The 13,808-nt window shown below is 44.2% G+C and overlaps 1 long non-coding RNA gene across 1 annotated transcript in view; it reads left to right on the forward strand.

Moving 5' to 3' along the window:
* The window catches only part of LOC133256999 (uncharacterized), a 284,150-nt gene that overhangs the window by 91,752 nt on the left and 178,590 nt on the right, over nucleotides 1–13,808 (forward strand). The gene's annotated exons all lie outside the window — the stretch shown is intronic.

A 13,808-nucleotide genomic window follows, 5' to 3' on the forward strand; every position in this document is an offset into this window, starting at 1 on the left:
AACAGAACAAATTGTCCCCAAAGTTCACAACATAAAATAAGACAAATCCTGAAAATTAAGTTGACAAGCATATAGAGCAGTGTATTTTTTTTAAAATTAAACTGATAAAGATCCCCAGTTTCACATAAGTCAACGAAAAACAACAAACTTACAGTGCTCAAAGGAAGGAAATTTATGAGTTGCTGAAAAGAGAACGTAAAAAAGAAAAAAAAATAATGAAATAATCCATGCTTTGTTGACCTCCTTTCCTTAGGATAGGTGATGGGTTGGGGGAAAGGAAGCAAAGAGGAAGAGAGATAGCAGCTTCCACAAGTTAATTTCTAGGGTTGTCCTTCATGGAGGGTACATCAGGCAGAAACAATGACTGCCTTCTTCCACCTTGGGAATAAAAGGAGCATAAAATTAAAATAAAGATTAGAAGCAGCCTTGATTCTTGGGAGATCCTCTCGAAGGAGTCTCTTTACGGCCCTGTTGATACATTGTACAAGATAGATGTGCTCCTGTCATTTCATACAGAATTAATTTTTACAAATTCAAACCATTTAAAAAGTTTTATTTCATTATAATGGCTTAATTTCTAGTAGATGGATGCAAAATATGCATGCCTCCTGCGCTCACAGAGCCATTGGCAATCAGTCATGGCACTGTTTCCCAGTGAGCTAGTTAAGGATCAGAATCCTTCCCAACACAGCTTCCAGGGAACCATCCCAGCCAGCCAGAGTATGCCCACAAGGGAAAATCTATTTGACATCTCTGGCCTAGTTACAAGGGTAGGTTTCTGAGGCAGGTGGATGAGGACTAACAGCAGCATTGTGTCCTGTGCTTGCTTGGGCAAAGAACTGAACTGCTCTGAGCCCCATTGCTAAGAATTGAAGTATATGTTGTCTTAAAGTTCAAAGAAATATATGTACACCTGGGTCATATTTTGAGCTGTTGATTTATGTCTTTTCCTGCCAAGATTTCGCTTTCTAACTCCCTGTCTACCACCCACTGAAGCACAGGGCAGTGTCTAAGAGGAGCTAAGCGGTCAGAAAGGAAGGAGAAGTAGCCTTCAGAAACACGCCAGCTTTTGTTTTTACAAATGGAAGCTTATCAGAGAATATAGAGGTTCCAGAGGAATTAGAAGGGAGAACAGGCATTGTGGAAGAAACAAAGTCGTTAGAAAAAGTAACAGGAAGGAAGGCTTTCCTCTGATTAAAAGGAGATTCTCCAGGTTTATTGAGAGACTCTGCATGTATTTGGGCCGGTCCTACTTCCTAGCAGGACCCCAGAAAATAGTGGCCACGCGTGCATGAGATTTGTTGGGGTTCTGTGTCTCAGCAGAGGGGCTTGGGCCCCAGCTGATGTGCCTCCAAGGAGCCACTGGATCTGAAAGGCCATGACAGCTGGATTAGGGGATATTCCTGAGGGAACATGTGTGCAGAGTGATTCAGGCTAGAGGGCCCTTGGACTGTGTACCATGGTACCTTGTCACCTAGTGTTAATGTTGTGGCCTTTTGGGTTTGCAAACCCCAGTGATGACTGAGGTTAAGTTTCCTGTCATCCTGGTAGGATAAGAGCTCAAAATAAAAAATAAATTGTTGCTGTTGTTCAGTCACTAAGTCATTTCTAACTCTTCATGACCCCTTGGCCTGCAGCATGCCAGACTCCCCTGTTCTTGGCTATCTCCAAGGTGCAATATTTCTTACACCCTTGAATCTGAACTGAGATTCATACCCGTTACCTCTGTATACCACCTAGAGCAGTGCCAGGTCCACAGTGAACACCTTAAACCACTGTTGTTATTAGGAAAGTTATTAAAGAAATCCTTTTGGAAAAGTGAAGAATTCATTTACACTGTGTATGTCCATGGAGAAGGCAATGGCACCCCACTCCAGTACTCTTGCCTGGAAAATCCCATGGACAGGGAACCTGGTAGGCTGCAGTCCATGGGGTTGCTAAGAGTCAGACACGACTGAGCGACTTCACTTTCACTTTTTACTTTCATGCATTGGAGAAGGAAATGGCAACCCACTCCAGTGTTCTTGCCTGGAGAATCCCAGGGATGGGGAAGCCTGGTGGGCTGCTGCCTATGGGGTCTCACAGAGTCGGACATGACTGAAGTGACTTAGCAGTAGCAGTGTATATCCATCCCAGTAAAACCACATTTTTCTCTTCATTGGATTATTCTCAACTTTTCTGTGCCCCTAGTCCAGACCTCGTCACTCACTTCCCTGCTCTATTCTGTGCCCCAGAAGGCTGACCCATATGGACTGCCTGCTCCAGGCTCACTTGCTGGTGGGCATCTGGTTGGGTCTGAGTAGAGGGATACACCAGCAGGAGCTGGGAGTGTGGGAGAGAAAGTTGGAGCTTTCTTACCAGTTCTCTCTCTGCTAGGCATCAAGGGTCTGGACATGGCTGCAACCCTGGGTGACCACAGGTCTCCTGGTGGTCCCTTCTTTGTGAGTGTGTGCTAAGTCACTTCAGTGATGTCCAACTCATTCTGACCGTATGGACTGTAGTCTGCCAGGCTCCTTTGTCCATGGGATTCTCTGGGAAAGAATACTGAAGTGGGTTGCCATGCTCTCCTCCAGGGGATCTTCCCAACCCAAGGATCAAACCCACAGCTCTTATGTCTCCTGCATTGGCAGGCGGGTTCTTTCCCACTAGGCCATCTGGAAAACCTGGTCCCTTCTTCACCAGACTACAATCACACTACTTTTTCCTTTACCCCTTTAGGCCTCAAGGTGGGAATGGCTTCCTCCTCCTGTTGTTAACTTCTGGGACCTCAAAACTCCTAGTCAGTTCTCTAGCCCTTCCTTTCCTCCCAGGGCAGTCTTTTCTTTATCTTTATTTGAAGCATCTGAGTAGAATTGTTTCCTGCTAGGACCTTGACTGATAACATAAGCAAGATTATTCTTTGGGTTGTTTTCCCCTTGGTGGGGATGGTTATAGTGACCTGGTCACTTTGTGCAACTCAGATTCTATTCGGACCCACAGTTTCTATCAGTCAGTGTGAAGGCTGATTGGGTCAGTCAGTGGCTGGCGCCATGGAGCTGTGCTCAGTGAAAGATTAGGAAGATGTGGTCAGTGCCTTCAAAGGTGTTGGCATCGCTGACCTGAGTTCAAGTTTCATTTCTACTTAGGATTTACTTGCACTCGGGTAATTTAAATAACCTCTGTAAGTAATCATTTCTTTGTGTGCAGTGTGTGCTTGATATGAGCAATCACCACCTAGGGATTGCTCATATCCCTGTGCTGAGAGTAAATGAGATGACGAAAGTGCTCAGCAGACATGGATCAGCTCTGAGTGTGTGAATGTGGTCAGAAGGATTGCTCTTCGGCATCAGCAATTAGTTTTTGTAAAGTCAACCCATTGTTTTAGCTTCAGGGTTCTGATCAGTTCCAGTAATGTAGCTTCTCTGGCAAAGTCTTTGTTGCTGCTGCTGCTAAGTCACTTCAGTTGTGTCCGACCCTTAGCGACCCCATGGACTGCAGCCTACCAGGCTCCTCCATCCATGGGATTTTCCGGGCAAGAGCACTGGAGTGGGGTGCCATTGCCTCCTCCGGGCAAAGTCTTTACTGTGCAGCAGTAGGACTCTTGGCAGTGATTGTCATCCCTGGCTGCACATTGGAATAATCTGGGGAGCTATAGCAAATACTTCTGCCTGGGCCCCACCTCTAAAGACTCTAGTTTTGTTCACTTGGAGTAATCCAGGCATCTAGATTTTTCAAAACTTCCCAAATGAGTCCAACTGCAGCCAGAATGAAGAACTTCTGGTCAGGACATTACACTGCCTCTCCAAGTTTGGGAATGAAGGTCTCAGGTACTGGCATCTAGGGACCCATCAGTGGGGAGAGCCCAACATGAGCACCTACAGGGGAGCAGGTATTTTGCTTACTTTGTCCTTTAATCCCATCAACAATCTCATGGCTTCCATTCCCACAGTGAAGATGAAGAAATAGACTCAGAGATTAACATTCCCAGTGTCCCATTTCTGGTAAATGGCAGAGCTGGGGTTAGAACCAGCTGACTCCATGGCTACATTCTTTCAGAACTTTTGGACATTGCTTTAGAGTTAATTCTTTCTTATTTGTTTCAGGATTTATTATTTTTAAATTTTTTTTTGTAAACCAGATGGCCAGAAAAAAATTAATTATATGCTCAAATTCTCCTGTGACTGGATTGGTTCATGATTTTAAAATAGTCCAACTTCATTTCAAATAAGCCACTCTGTCCTTCTTTTCTTCTGGGATTTTATCAAAGACCTCCCTTTTGATCAGATGTCACATATGCACTGCATAATGTGTATGTTTGAAAATAAGTTTCTCTCATTGAAAAACACATTGTGAGACTTCCTTTTTTGTTCTGGTGTAGCCAGGGCCTTCCAAATACTTATCATCTCTGGGCTCCAGTTTCCCATTCAGCAAGTTTAGGGGAATGAAGTAAATGATTTCTAAGGTCTTTCCTGGTGTTTATTCCCTACGCTGCTCGCTGACTATACCTCTGAGACAGAAGTTGCCTGATTGGCTGCTAAGCACCAGCTGTTCTGTGTGGAGTGCAGGAGCCTATGGTGGAGAGAATGCACACGGTGCCCTGGTGGGAAGCCCTTTCTGGCCTGAGTACAGTCTCTGTCCACTGATGGAGGCTGTGGATACCTATAGTCACTCTGCCAGGCTCATGTCTCAAAATTAGCCTCTTCTTTAGGGGTTCAGTGTCTGTGAAAGGGGATCATTTCAGGAACAGAGGCTGAGCTGAGCTGGGAGGGTGACTGGGTTTACGGAACAAAGTTGGGCTTGGTAGAGAACTAGGGCTTCCCTTACCTGTATAGGACCCCCATTCATTCATCCGTCCATATCTTTCCCAAGACAGAGGTGGGCCAGTGGAAATCAAAATCCAGGCTTCATATATCTTTTTTTTCTCCCTGGATACTCTGGCAAAGACCAGGTTATGACCCAAGCATCCTTTTGAATTGAGATAGCATTTGGCAGCAAATCTTTTATAAACGATGGCATTGACATTATATCTCTGTTTCAGTAATTTACTCCCCACAGTAATTTTGACTTAGTTTGTTCTACACAGAGGGTTATTTTAATCATCCTTTCAGTTTTATTGATGAGGGCTCTTGGAAAAAATGATTAGAGGATTAGTTTAAAATTATCCCCAGCGAATTTAAAACAATAACAGGGATATGAATACAGACTAAAACAAATCAAGGGCTGTCATAGATGTATCAAAGGCTATTGTTTGATAAATTGCAGACATAATGGCAGCATTAATGGCAAGGCTTGGATCCACCTTCTTTTAGTCAACTTGTCTCTGATGTTGATCCTGTCTCTCCCCTCTTCCTGCCCTTTAGTGATGCTCACTTTGCATTTGTGCCTCTTTTCCTTCCTTTCTGAGCCATGTTTGGGCCATCCGATCTCTCCAGTCCAAAGAACCCTTTTCATTCCCTCCTGTCTCTGGAAGCTTTCATTAGAATCAATGTGGCTACCTTCAAGGGACAGGTTGGTATCATCTGCTTATTATTTTAGGAAGGATTCTATTGGTTTCCCAGGATACTAATAATTATCCTGAGGAAGAAAGTGTGGGGGGTGTATGAAAAAATTTCTTCAGGGAATGTTGAGTTAAAGGTAAAAATGTTTATTTGTTCTCTGCAAGACTTTGATATCAGAGTCTTTAGTACACTATTGAGCTTAGTGAGTCTTCCAATGGAAAGTCATGGTGTACAGCTTTCTCCAGAGTCCCATGGTTTACCTCTAGTAAGGGGGATGTGCAATGTAAGGAGACATGGGAGAATAAGGGAAATGTGAATCTCTACACAATTAGAGCAGTTACACTAAGTGTGTATCTCCAGCCTCATGGAGATGGGGACGTATTCTAAGACTGGGATGCTCCAGGGGGGGCTCCAAATTGCTCAGTTCATGGACTCTGGTGTCTTCTCATCCATGGGACCCACATATTTGCTGGAATATACTTCTCTCTACTACAATTACCAATTCTCTCTGTGTAGTTCCAGATTCATGAGAAAGATTTTCCCAAACCAGCTATTGACTTCTTTCCCTTGTTGGGTGGAATTTTGTGTCAAGCCCTGCCACAGGCCACTAAAATGAATGTGAGTGCACTGCCCTGTGGGCTCCAGTGCTGTCAGGGGTCACCTCTGAGCAAAGTCAGCTTTAGCACCACTTCCCCAGCGCAGAGTTGAGCAGCTTAAGCTGGAGGGGCAGCTGGGAGAGGCAGTCTCGTGAGTAGTGATATATCCAAGATAGTCCACTCTGGAGCACTGTGAGTATACCCCCTGCCTTTCCCTCTCTAGTCATTTCCAAAGCTACCACTTTTTCCAAACCTTTGCATTCATCATCTCTTGTCATATACACAAAAACTCTGGGAAATAGGTATTATCATATTGACTCACAGACAAGAATATTGAGCCTCACCAGAATGTCAGCAAAAGTAATCCTAAGGTCAAACCTTTAGTAAATGGCAAAATCAAAATTCAACCATAGTTCTGTATGTTTCCCAGATGTGTTCACCTTCAGCATTGTTATATGGCTTCTATCAGGCACACACTTAACCCGGAGAACCAACCAGAGTCACTGCCGCCCAGTGATGCCACCCCTGGGCCTGCAGATCAGACTGCCTGGACTCTGCCTCAGCCAGAGTAGAGTGTGATCTTTCAAGTTGACAGCTGCGAAGCCATCTCACCTGCATGTGGGAGGGAGCACAAGTCATGACGAAGAGGGCATGGAGAGCCTCTGTTGTCCCAGAGCCTCGTAGTGAAGGTGTTGATTGCCAAGCACTTGCATTAGTGGGTATCTGGATGGTTCTTGCAAATGTGCAGCCAGGTGGCATGCTCAAACACCCCTTTTTCTGCTAAGGCAAGAAATCACTGTCTAGGTTTGAAGGAAGGGCAGGTGAGTTACACTGTAGATTCTGTGGTCCATGAGTGCTTCACTTGGAGCACCCTGTCAGGAGGTCAGCTCAGTCAAGTGCATCCCTGCTTCTTTACTTCCATATGGTCTCGACTGACTCTCTGGGAAGACACGCTGCCAGACAAAACCCGGCTGCCCACAGTGGTTCTCTTTTAAAAAACAAAGTCAACCAACCCAGAGCTTAAGCTTTTAACAGCAGATTTTCTATTAGTTTAGGTTTAGCGAAGTTGGACAATGTGGTCATATAAGTAGGTTTAAATTTATGGAGGAACTTCCAAACTCTGTTATGAGTGAAACCGTCTTATGTGTCCTGAACTGCCTATTCCTGGTTTCTGAATGTGATGGGATGTTCAGTGGGGGAGGTAGGAGAATTAACATCAATGGCCAATAAACACAGGGTTGGGCCAGGAAAACTGACCAAGCAGTGGGAGTTAGCACCACAGGCCAGGGGATTCCAGGCATTCTTACCACTGCCCATCTAGTCTGGCTGGGGTCAGAGTCCAGGTAGTCTAATGCCTGTGACCAGTGATTCTGGTTGATTCTCCAGGTTAAGTACATGCCTGATAGAAGCCATATAACAGAGCTGAAGGTGAACACATTTGGGAAACAGGCAGAACTATGGTTGAATTTTGATTTTTGCTATCTACTAGATGTTTGACCTCAGGCTTACTTTTGCTGAAATTTCAGTGAGACTCAATATTCTTGTCTGTGAGTCAATATAATACCTATTTCCCAGAGTTTTTGTGTATATTACAAGGGATGATGTATGCAAAGGTTTGGAAAAATACCTGACACCTCAGTAAATATCTCTGTCTCTCTTTGAATCAGAGAATAAGTTGATTTTCTTTTACTTAATAAAACCGGTGGACTTACCCTGGCACATACATCTCCCCTCATTGCTGCCTCATTCCTCGTTCTCTTTTATTAAGCAGGGAAAAAAACCTGATTTTCTGAAGGTGATGGAGAAGCCTTTGAATCAGAAAGCTCAAATCCCACCTGGTGTGTTTCACCCTTCCTTTTAGGTTCTTATAAAATTATTATTGCTGGCACCACCCTGCCAGCCTCAGGAGTGTACTCTCCTCTCCATCCCCTGACTTTAAATTACTTCTACCAAGCGTGATATACTCATTACTCCTCTCTGAAGTCTGACTTAGATATGACCTGAGCAGATATTCTATGAGAAGCCATCTTTCCCAAGAGACTAAGAATCCCATCTCTTGTTTCTCTTCTCTGCTAAAGCAGCTGACATTTTCAAGCACTACTAAATGTTAAAGAACAAGTAGAAATTGCTTACATACTTCATATTTATGATTCTGCCCCAAAGTCCTTTATGCACAAGTCATTCAGGCCCTGTCCTGTGCTTTTTCTGATAATCTATACTCTAGGAGTGCATGTTGGGGGGTGGATGTGGGTACAGGGGGCTGGGGATAGTAAGGGAGGGGAGGGTTGGCACAGCTTTGCAGGCCTGAGCTCCTCATTCCCAGACCCTTGTTTCTCTTCACTAAGAGGTGACAGCAACGCCTTCCTCCAACAGGGAACCCAGCCACCTTACCACCTTGTAGGTCCCCTGAGGGTCTAGACTTCCGGTTTAAGAGCCAGTCTGACACACCCCCAACTAGTTAAAGCCAAGAGTGACTTAGCCTGCAGGTTACTCCCACCTGCAGAGGGAAAGCCCTTTCTTTGTAAGATCTGACCACAGAGCGGTCAAAGCATCCACGTGATGATGTTACCCCACACAGCTTCTGATGTCTCTCCCAGGATCTCTCATGCACCTGACAAAGGACAATGGACAGGAAGTCCAGTGTGGAGTCCAGGCAGCAGAGAGGCTGGCGGGGTTAGGGCAGGAGGTCAAGGGCTTCCCTGTGGGAAAGCTGAGGCTAAAAGGGACCTTCATAGGCCATCCCAGAGTGCAGGTGGGGATGGTGGCAGCCGATGTTCATGTAGGTATGTAGGGACTAAAAATGATCACCTCCAAGTTAGAGGCCAGCAGTGTGGGAGCCCAGACCATCCCTGGACCCCACTGGATGGTGGGGGAGGGGCTTATATAGGATCAACAAGTCTGGCTTTTAGGGGCATGGGCCTTGGCAGGGCTGACCTTGAATCGGCAGAAGCAAAGCTTATTGAAGGCAGCTGGGGAAGGTGTGCTGGGGTAATGATGGGGATCTCTCTCTTGGTCTCGCTCCCAGCATGCAGGTTCAGCCTTTTCCCTTGTTTTAGCCTCTTCTCTCTCTTCCTTAGATGCATAAGCATCCCCTGGGTGCCTGTTAAGATTGCAGTTTCCTGGGACTCATCCCCAGTGATTCAGTTTGTCTGGGCTGGGGGCCCAGTTACCTGAAATTTTAACAGCCACACAGGCTGCTTCTAAAACAGGGGTCTATGGATTCCACTTGACAAATGTTACCTTTGATGACTACATAAAATCTAGCACTGGGTTTTATTTACCTTATCTGAAGTGGTATGAAGACAATCTGTTCTGAAGAATGTCCACACACCACTGATAACTGTTGACTGAACTTGAACTTGTTGTTGACTTTCTGACTACATCCTGGGCATTAGCCAGGAGATAAAACTAATGTAACACAAAGCTGTAATTTCAGCTTACCAGACACATACATGTATAGGCATATAGTTCACAGCTCTGTTCTTATCTGTGTGTATACATGGAGTTCATTTATCTGACTCTAAGTGGCAGGATTGCCATTCAGGAATTAAAACCCATTTCTACAAATTGCTGGGAGCTGCTGCTGCTCCTGATTATGGACCCAGTGAACAAACAGAAATGCTAATGTTCCTCTGTTGTTATTGCTGCAATCTGATGTTTCCCCCTGAAAACTCTAAAAGCCTTTGCAATATTTTTATCTAATGAGGATGTGAATCACAAATGTTTCCCAAGTAATAAGATAATTTCTCTGCAAGACCTCAGAGTTTAACTCTTTCTTTTCTTGTGTGTGGAGCAGAAGAAATGTTTGAGGAGGCTCAGTCTCTGTGTGTGTGGGGGGTAGCATCTAGTGTCTTTCCTTGGGGTGCTTGCTGAGGATGATTCTGGAAGGTCAGAGCTCTTTCAGTGGAGGGCTGTGCTGCTGCTGCAACTGGACGTGGTGGTGCTTCTGGCTGGTCGAGCTGATCGTAGGTTAGCCTCAGGCTGAGTTCTGTATGATTTTATTTTTGGGTTCTCTGTCGTTAGGTTTGGAGATCATTTATTATGTGGTTGGAGGGGACCAGCACTGCATACTCATTCAATCGGAGTCCTGATATCTGGGATGTTTTCCTGTCTGTCGCTAATCGGCGGAGCAACTCTAGACAAGACACTGACTCTCTTAATCTTTGGTTTTCTCGTCTGTGAGCTAGGGACGGTACTTGTCTTACCTTCACATTCTTTGAGTGGGCCAAAGGAAACTGGGTGGGGAAGTTCTGTGGGAAATATACACCTATCCAAGTCTGAATAGTACTATTATTTTAGGCTTGATTTTTATACAAAGCCATGATGGGAAAATACATCATGGTCTTTATATCAATATCCGCCTTTCAGAAATCCACTTCGAAATCAACATTATTGTTACAAAGTTTTAAAAAGACAACCCAGCAGAATATTGAGTCTTCTCTCCTCTTCCTGACAATGATTTTTTTTCTTATTTTTCAAAATTACGTGATGACTAGGAATCTTTCATCAGGGGAACTCAATGCATGCAGGACCCTATTTACCTGTGCTTCCACAAGTGGTCAATCCCATCAAAGCACGTTGCAGAATTATAGCTCCTGAGACACCAGTGGTTCCCATGGTGATGGCAGAAGGTAGGAACTTCCTGTGGTGCCGCCAGAATTGTCACTGGTCATCTGAGATGTCCAGTATTGGGGGTACTTACAGCTGGAACCATGAAGCCATGAAACTGGGTGAGAGGTGGTTCTGCACAGACCCCCTAGACAGCTTACAAACGTCTGTGACTTAGCATTTACTAAGAGTCACCATTTTTCTGTTCTACAAACAGGGTTCACATTGGTGACTCAATCAAAATCAAAACTTGTTAGCACATTGAGTGTGAAATCACCTAGGAAAGTTTGAAATGGGAGACAAATATAAGATGTCATTTTGATATTTCTAAGAGTCTTATTTCTAAGATACTATTTTTGATATTTTTACATCTCTGAACTCTTCTTTCTTTAAAAAAATTGTTTATTGAGATATAACATGTATTCCATAAACAGCACACATCTTAAGTTGCATGTAAACTCATTAATTCTTAAAATTTCACATTCTTAAAAAAAGCCTGCTGTACCTTATGTGCTTTACCAAGAAGGTGTTATTGCAGTGGGCTATGTGTTAAGATCAGATTCATCCAGGCATTCAAGCTGATAAAATAATATTATGGGGCCGGAAGTGGCTCCTTATATATGTCTTTCCAGTCATGTGTGTTTCAATGCATTTACATATGCATAAATAATTTGAGCACATAGATGGCAGAACAAGACATTAGTTCTGTAGGAATGTGAGTGTGTAGGGGGAGGTGTGTGTGTATGTGCATGTGTCTAATTAAGATTCTTTTGGCTACAAGGAGCAGAGCACCAGGGAAGAAAAAGGATAAGGCCAGGTACCTGGGACTCATCTGGAATGGAAAACAGCACAGGCTTGGGTACCAGGTTCCTCCCCACTGTGGGCTGCGTTCACCTCCCTCTGTGTGACTGTTCTACCTCATCTTTGTCACTTGGTCCTCTATTTCTTACTCATAGTTTCTTCTTCCTCTTAACTATGTGATTTGTGCATGGCTTCAGCATGCTCTGGCCCCACTCTACATTAAGCCATTTTTCTTTTTTTTTTTAGTTTTGGCTCCTACTAGTGATGGAACAGTCTTTCCCACGTTTCTTAGTTTAAATTATAGAGACAGAAAGTATTCTGCTGCTGACCAGCCTGCTGTTTGGTTGTTTGGGGCTCTAGAGTTCACTTCTGGCCCATACGCTGTGGCCAGGGAGGGTGGGGAAGGCACTTGTGGGAAAAAACATGGCTCCCTATGTCTTTGCCTTGAGCAGAGACAATTAGTGGTATGTCCTGAATGTTAAGGAAGGAAGGGAGGGAGAGAGGGAAGAAAGAAGAGGGAGGGAGGAGAGACGGAAGGAGGACGGGATGGAGGTGTAAAGCTAGGAAAGCTTTTCACAGGAAATGAAGTTTGTGTGGACCTTAACCAGGAATAGGGACAGACTGGTAATGAGGATGAGAAAGGGCATTTTAGTCTTAAGACTAGTCTTATTCAAAAGTAGGTTTGCTGGATGCTATACTCAATATGAGTCAACAGTGTGAAGTGACTGCTAAGAAAGTGAATGCCATTTAGGTGGTATTAATGGCTGCACTTTGCTGGAGCAGCCGTGAAGAGATACCCCACGCCCAAGGTAAGAGAAACCCAAGTAAGATGGTAGGTGATGCAAGAGGGCATCAGAGGGCAAACACACTGAAACCATACTCACAGAAAACTAGTCAATCTAATCATACTAGGACCACAGCCTTGTCTAACTCAATGAAACTAAGCCATGCCTATGGGGCAACCCAAGATGGGTGGGTCATGGTGGAGAGATCTGACAGAATGTGGTCCACTGGAGAAGGGAATGGCAAACCACTTCAGTATTCTTGCCTTGAGAACCCCATGAACAGTATGAAAAGGCAAAATGATAGGACACTGAAAGAGGAATTCCCCAGGTCAGTAGGTGCCCAATATGCTACTGGAGATCAGTGGAGAAATAACTCCAGAAAGAATGAAGGGATGGAGCCAAAGCAAAAACAATACCCAGCTGTGGATGTGACTGGTGATACAAGCAAGGTCCGATGCTGTAAAGAGCAATATTGCATAGGAACCTGGAATGTCAGGTCCATGAATCAAGGCAAATTGGAAGTGGTCAAACAAGAGATGGCAAGAGTGAATGTCGACATTCTAGGAATCAGCGAACTGAAATGGACTAGAATGGATGAATTTAACTCAGATGACCATTATATCTACTACTGTGGGCAGGAATCCCTTAGAAGAAATGGAGTAGCCATCATGGTCAACAAAAAAGTCCGAAATGCAGTACTTGGATGCAATCTCAAAAACGACAGAATGATCTCTGTTCATTTCCAAGGCAAACCATTCAATATCACAGTAATCCAAGTCTATGCCCCAACCAGTAATGCTGAAGAAGCTGAAGTTGAACGGTTCTATGAAGCCCTACAAGACCTTTTAGAACTAACACCCAAAAAAGATGTCCTTTTCATTATAGGGGACTGGAATGCAAAAGTAGGAAGTCAAGAAACACCTGGAGTAACAGGCAAATTTGGCCTTGGACTACGGAATGAAGCAGGGCAAAGACTAATAGAGTTTTGCTAAGAAAATGCACTTGTCATAACAAACATCCTCTTCCAACAACACAAGAGAAGACTCTATACATGGATATCACCAGATGGTCAACACCGAACTCAGATTGATTCTATTCTTTGCAGCCAAAGATGGAGAAGCTGTATACAGTCAGCAAAAACAAGACCAGGAGCTGACTGTGGCTCAGACCATGAACTCCTTATTGCCAAATTCAGACTTAAATTGAATAAAATAGGGAAAACTACTAGACCATTCAGGTATGACCTAAATCAAATCCCTTATGATTATACAGTGGAAGTGAGAAATAGATTTAAGGGCCTAGATCTGATAGAGTGCCTGATGAACTATGGAATGAGGTTCGTGACATTGTACAGGAGACAGGGATCAAGACCATCCCCATGGAAAAGAAATGCAAAAAAGCCAAATGGCTGTCTGGGGAGGCCTTACAAATAGCTGTGAAAAGAAGAGAAGCAAAAAGCAAAGGAGAAAAGGAAAGATATAAACATCTGAATGCAGAGTTCCAAAGAATAGCAAGAAGAGATAAGAAAGCCTGCTTCAGCG

This window comes from Bos javanicus, chromosome 11 (assembly GCF_032452875.1).
Source record: "Bos javanicus breed banteng chromosome 11, ARS-OSU_banteng_1.0, whole genome shotgun sequence".
NCBI classification, from domain to species: Eukaryota; Metazoa; Chordata; class Mammalia; order Artiodactyla; family Bovidae; genus Bos; species Bos javanicus.